This window comes from Harmonia axyridis, chromosome 2 (genome assembly GCF_914767665.1).
Source record: "Harmonia axyridis chromosome 2, icHarAxyr1.1, whole genome shotgun sequence".
In the NCBI taxonomy this organism is placed as follows: Eukaryota; Metazoa; Arthropoda; class Insecta; order Coleoptera; family Coccinellidae; genus Harmonia; species Harmonia axyridis.
This window is the reverse complement of record NC_059502.1, coordinates 62,578,517-62,585,193: the sequence shown is the minus strand read 5'-3', so window position 1 is coordinate 62,585,193 and position 6,677 is coordinate 62,578,517. Positions and strand designations below refer to the sequence as shown.

At 33.9% G+C, this 6,677-nt stretch overlaps 1 protein-coding gene across 5 annotated transcripts in view; it reads left to right on the top strand.

The window, feature by feature from the left end:
• The first annotated feature begins 959 nt into the window (after positions 1-959).
• LOC123673712 (protein retinal degeneration B) overlaps positions 960-6,677 on the top strand; it is a 44,005-nt gene continuing 38,287 nt past the window's right edge. For 3 of the 5 annotated variants that reach the window (XM_045608346.1, XM_045608344.1, XM_045608343.1), the window contains exon 1: positions 961-1,247. The gene's annotated coding sequence lies outside the window, so the exon portion shown is untranslated. Of the gene's footprint in view, positions 1,248-6,677 lie in introns of all 5 variants that reach the window. The other 2 variants (XM_045608347.1, XM_045608345.1) reach the window with 1 other exon arrangement.

Here is a 6,677-nt window from a genome sequence, read left to right as displayed (position 1 = left end):
AATTTCAAATGTAATGATAGGATTTTCTTAACAGAAACAGAAATTCCATCGAATTTGCATGAAAAAACCTAAAGGTCGCAAAGCGATAGTTTCAGGCGTTCTGAAGTTATGGCCGAAAGAAGATATTCTTCAACTGATGCACTGCGAAAAACCAAATTGTGTCTTTAAGTGCTGACAGAAACAGAAATCCCATCGAATTTGTATGAAAAAACCTGCAGGTCGCAAAGCGATAGCTTCTGGAGTTATGGCCGAAAAAAGATATTCTTCAACTGATGCACTGAAAAACTATATTGTGTCTTCTTTCGGCCATAACTCCAGAACGCCTGAAGCTATCGCTTTGCGACCTGCAGGTTTTTTCATACAAATTTGATGGGATTTCTGTTTTTGTCAAAACCTTAAGACACAAGATGCTGCAGTTCGCCCTGCAGTATCGGCATGCCTCAAATCTATTTTTAGACGCTGCCTTCAAAGGCGTTAAAATATTCTCAATTTCTCGCCGCGCCGAAGTGGATAAAGCGCTAGACAAGGAAGTGCGTTAGGCATGCCGTAGACCGTTTATTTCTTAAAGAGTGAGATGAATATACAAGAATCGCGAGATGGATATTATGGAACAGAGGCCCAGTGCCGTACCGAATGATTTGAAATTGAGGCTGAAACGGATTAATAAAATATTCTATTAATATACGTGCGATTCTAGAATTTATTTGGTGAGGCACTGCCTCACCTTCATCATAAGGCAAGCCGCCACTGTTATATAACTACCTAAATACATCTTTTGAGTATGTTAAACTTTTCATATGTGATGCATAGTTGACACACACCCTTTATTTTTCTTTTGAATACAAAATGTCCAGAAGAGATAGCAAGCCCGGTAGTCATCTTCTTCAAACAAAAACTATCCGCACTCCCGCGGACTTCATCAGTTGCAGGCTGGAACACGTTCGCGGGTTCTGCGGGATCAATACCAGGTCGTCGGGATGCTCCGACTGACGTCGAGGTGCCTAAGTTGATCAGAAACTGTACACAAGTACGGGAGCTCGGCTACATGCATGGTTGTAAGGTTGGGTTGTTATTGTCCCCCATAAAACTGTACGTTACAAGTCGACGAAATTCGAATATTTGATTTGATGTGAAAAGTTCCGTTCGTTCGTTTTTATTGCGGTGCGTTTGTCCTTTTTTAAAGTGTTGGAACAATGTGGGGGAAAGTTTGAGGGAGGAGGTTTTTCAAGAATCAACATCTTGAAATTGTAAGTTAATTCTTGATTAAATTATATTTGTATTATCGATTTGGGATGTTGAGGTCCGGTAGAGAGATCTTGGAGTTATTCGATAATTTAAAGGTCAGAGGTTGAACGAGTTGCGATATCAAATACAAGAATACTGGAGGGAAGCAAGAACTGACACATTCCGAAAAAAGTTCAAAATACAGTCTTAATGTTGTTCAAAACAACATAGTGCATAAATTATTTACTTTGTATTGCTATAATTAATCCATTTATCCATGTGTTAAAACTTCACTACAAAGTATACAGACATATTCGGAGGTAATGAAATAATAAAGTCCCACGAATAAAAATCGGATTGAAAAATATTACAAGACCAAAAAATCTTTGTCATTTAAATTATTAAATAATTCCTTTTATCTGCGACTAATTAATTATGCAGTTTTTGGTGTTTCATGCCAAACCCACTTAGGGATTTTCTAATGAAGAGGAGTCAATAGTTTTCTCTTCATTCCAATTACAAAATTCTAAGATTACTTATACCTACCATGGAAACGAAATAAATTAATTGCTGCTAAAAATATCTATCTCGATACCAGAATTATTGAAATCCATTTATAATGAAACGTACTTGACCTTTGGTGAATGATACCTATAGGTCATAGAAACAACAAAATCCCATTTTTTGAAAATGTTTGTAGGAGAATTTTTTTCATCTACTTGTCGAAAAACAAATTTGTTGACGACAGAGTTCGTTGATTATTATTCATTACTATAGCCTGGTGGTGCAATGGATTTATCAATTTTCTCCTGTTATTGAACTCTAATCAACAATTTAAACATCCTGGAAATTTTATAGTTTATATTTCGATGCAGACTGCATAATATAAGATTTGCATTAAAATGGAAAACATTGACTTTCACTCATCAGGTTGTGATAGCTTTTTCATTCAAAGCCCAATTGCGCTATTGGAGACTTTCCTGTATACCTTCCTGTACCTATACAGGATGATTCAAAATTCAGTATCAAATATTCCAGAGGCGTATTTTTCAGGTCAAAATAAGGATTTTTTTTTCCATAAGCATATGTCTTCAAAAGCTTCATTATCAAACTACACAGCTTTAAAGTTTCAAGATTTTTTAATTTCTTTCTTTGTAGCTTTTTGAGTTTTCAAGATACCAAGATCAATATGAAATATAGGTAACATTTTAGGGTTAACATTATTACGTATGCCGAGTGATAATAACAAGCTACAGGAAGATATTTTTCAGGGGTCAAATCCCTTTTTTTGTAGTACGCCGCTGGTGGATTCCATCATATGAAATGAATTCTTCATATTTTATTTTGTTCATTCATTTTTTCACTTTTTTACTGCTATCGTTATTGAAGAAAAAGTAAAATTATCTATTGTAATTCGCTACATTCAATTAAAATTTTCAACAAAAGGTAGGATCCTATGCAGGGTGTTATGTAATAAGTGTCCGATATTTAACAGGACGATTCCTCAGTTATTTATGAGGTGAAAAGTTCATATACGCATCAGTCCGTAAGGTTTTCATTTTTGAGATAGAGGGTGTTAAAAATTTTCTTTCATTTTGGTTTTTCGTAAATGATTTTCAAAGTAATGTCGATATTTGGACGAAAATTAGTATTTGGGGATTTCTCAATATGGGAAATTCAAATTTGATCTTAGTTTGGACTTGAATTGTAGGGGGCATCACCTACAGGTCTCATTTGGGAATCACAACTTTGTCGTGCATGCATGTATTACATTTTCTAGAAGAAAAATTGATTTCTGTATCATTTTTACGTGAAAAAGGTAAGTTTGTCAAAAGTCGCCGTTTCATCCAATCTTCTCATTGATTCGCGAACTCTTTGGAAATAGAAACAAGTAGTTTTTTCCAATGTTTTTCTTTTTGTGCTGTCATGTCAAAGATAATATCATTACGCATACTTATTTTTATTGTTATCGTAATTATTTGTAAAAAAATAAAATGAAAGTAAATTTTTGACACCCTTTATCTCAAAAATTAAGGCCTTGCGGACCTATGCTTATATGAACTTTTCACCTTATAAAAATAAATGAGGAAACGTCATGTAAAATATCGGAAACTTATCACATAACACCCTGTATATTATCTAGCGAATTACAAAAATGTTTTTACCTTTTTCTCGATAACGATCGACGAGCGTTGAAATTTCAAGAGACAAAAAATGTATGAACGAAATAAAAAATTCATTTCATATTTTAAAATCCGCCAGCGGCGTACTACGAAAGATAATTATGAGGCGAAAAAGGGCTTGACCCCTGAAAAAATATACAATATTCGGCATACTGCATGATTCCATTAAACCCTTATACGTAAGTAACCTATATTTCAAAGGACCCCGCACGTTTAGTATGGGAAATGGCTTTCCGTGAATTTGGCTGAATTTTTGATATGTTGTAGTTCTTGATGAACTGATCAGAGAAGTCCCTAGCCACAAAGCTCAAAAATGGACAGTTTTCGAGATATGGAGCTTTGAAAATGGATTTTTTGCAATTTTCGGGGTTTTTGCTCATCAATCGGGGAGCTCTCATTTCTAGTTTTGATGGAATTTGGATGTTCGGCGGCCAGAACTCGACTGAGAAATGATCTTTCTTGGTTATATTAGGCACCGCCATCGATAATTGTTCATACACTGCTCCACATTGGCTATGAAATGAGATACAAAATCCAAGATCTTCCATACATCTTTTCATGCCACAAGATGACGCCAGAATAATTCACATGACCGAGAAACGACATATTGTGAGATTTTTTTAAGAGAGACCATAATAACTGAATCCTCATCTATCTGATGTCCAATAATATCAAATATGTTAGCCGAAATGTTCATAACCAGGCATCGCGAGCTGTAATGGGGGAAAATGGGAAAATCATAATCATATATCCTCAGGGATAACAATTGTGATCACTATTGATGTCATTTACATATGATATGTGATTTGTTTCTCACAAATCTCGATAATCTGACAATGGGGTGCCAAGACATTTTCCTCAGAATGTCTCGAAATTGATGATAGCATCTCACAGACAAACGAATCCGTGAAAATGTCTGCAGTTTTGATGCAATATAGTACTATACGGGTAGAATATAGAAGTCCAAGTGTTGGAAGCTAACTATGAATGGAACTTCCGATATTAACCCACGAATTCTTGAAAATAATTCTTTTTCTATGAACTTTTTGAACTTCACACATACGAATGAATACTATCTAATAATATGATCGTTGGCAAAATGAATGAGTAGATCAATCAAAAACAATATAATAATGAGAGTAACATTCATAATAATAATAACAATAATGATAATAAACAAAAAACTTTTAAAATTATATCTTGTGGCATGAAAAGATGTATGGAAGATCTTGGATTTTGTATCTCATTTCATAGCCAATGTGGAGTAGTGTATAAAAAATTATCGATGGCGGTGCCTAATGTAACCAAGGAAGATCATTTCTCAGTCGGGTTCTGGCCGCCGAATATCCAAAATCCATTCCAACCAGAAATGAGAGCTCCCCAATTGATGAGCAAAAACCCCGAAAATTGCAAAAAATCCATTTTCAAAGCTCCATATCTCGAAAACTGTCCATTTTTGAGCTTTGTGGCTATGGACACTTCTGATCAGTTTATCAAGAACTACAACATATCAAAAATTCAGCCAAATTCACGGAAAGCCATTTCCCATACTAAACGTGCGGGGTCCTTTGATCTTGATATCTCAAAAACTGAAAGAGATATGAAGAAAAAACTAAAAAAAATCTTGGAACTTGAACTCTGTGTAGTTCGGTAACTAAGCGTTTGCGGACACATTTTTATGGAAAAAAGTCTTATTTCGAAATTAAAAATACTCTGAAATCTTGATACTGAATTTTGAATCACCTCTGTATATCCAAGATGTACAATAGGCGAATTAATGAACGAGCACCTAAAGCTCATGACTTCACTCTTTCCTCCTTTTTTTCTATATTTCCCTTGAATTTTCGATTTTTCGATCAATACAAAGTTCTGCATGAAGCTTGAAATTATTATTTAATACTTGCAAAAATCAACTAAGTGAAATAATATTAGTTATTGAAATATTGAGCTTTATTTTAGACATTTTGCTAGAATTTTCTGCGGTTTTGATATGACGCTATCAACACGAAATTTTGCACTCAGCTCGGCCTTGGAATATCGCACAAGGTTTGAAATTTTTATATCGTTTATGTGGTTACGGAAATATTGATAATTTTTTTTCGACAATCTTCTTGAATTTCCTATGCGTCTGATAACGCGTGCAGCTTATAATTGTCATTTCACATCCAAATGTAAGTTTCCATTGAATCTACAGTTTCGAAATTACAACAGGAGAACAAAACTTGGAACAGCTATATTTTCGGAAACCCTAGTCGGATTTTAAACATCAACGAATTTAAAATTTAACCACTCTTTAAAATCCGATGAATAACCCACACTGAACATTTTAAGTTTCTAGATCTTCTTGCTCGTGAGTTATTCTTGCCTAGATGGATTATGTAACATACACTCATGTGAACTAGGTATATCATTATTATTCTGCATTTAGGATGGGAATTAATTCATGAAAACTACATCCTGCTATATTATCCAATTTTCCTAATGGGATTTCAGTAACAGAAAGAAGAAGATGCGAGATATTATTCAGAAGATTATGTGCATACCTATATGTACATTTAATAATAATATCTGATAATAATTCATTAATCATCCGAGACAAATAAATGTACCTATAGGATAGTCATACAGACGAAAAGAATAGTTCCCAAAACAAACGATTCCTCATGAAATGTATGATAATTTTACATAAAACATACCTCAAACAAATATCAGTTGAAGAAATTCCAGACTATACTTCTAAAATTACAATATGTGAAGATATTCTTAAAAAAAGGATCGAGGAATATAATTTTTCGAACTTCATTTATCGAAAAAAACTTCGAAACCTTTCTTTCAGGTCAGATGTATGTACCTATTTCCTAATTCATCAAATAATGATGTAGGTATACTCAAGTGCCTCAATGAAAAAATCATAGCAGACTTTTACATTAAAAAAAAACTCTCGAAATGAAATAAAGAAAGCTGCTCTGACGGCTGAAAAAAAAACTTTAAACAAACATATTTTCCGAAACCCTAAGTAGTCCGATTTTGCCTATTAGAACTTAACCGCGTCATTCGAGATTGAAGCTTACCCTAAAAATTTCTAGTTCCCAGATAGCACAAGAACATTCATATTATATTCATAGAAGCTCTGGTTGGAATGTTTAAATATTCCAAGAATATTACCAAAACACACTTAATATATTCTGGGTACATTCTATGGACATTAAAAGTGGACTGAGTTTCATATTCTATAAATGTTCCCAGAATATTCTTGAGAACTTTCCATGT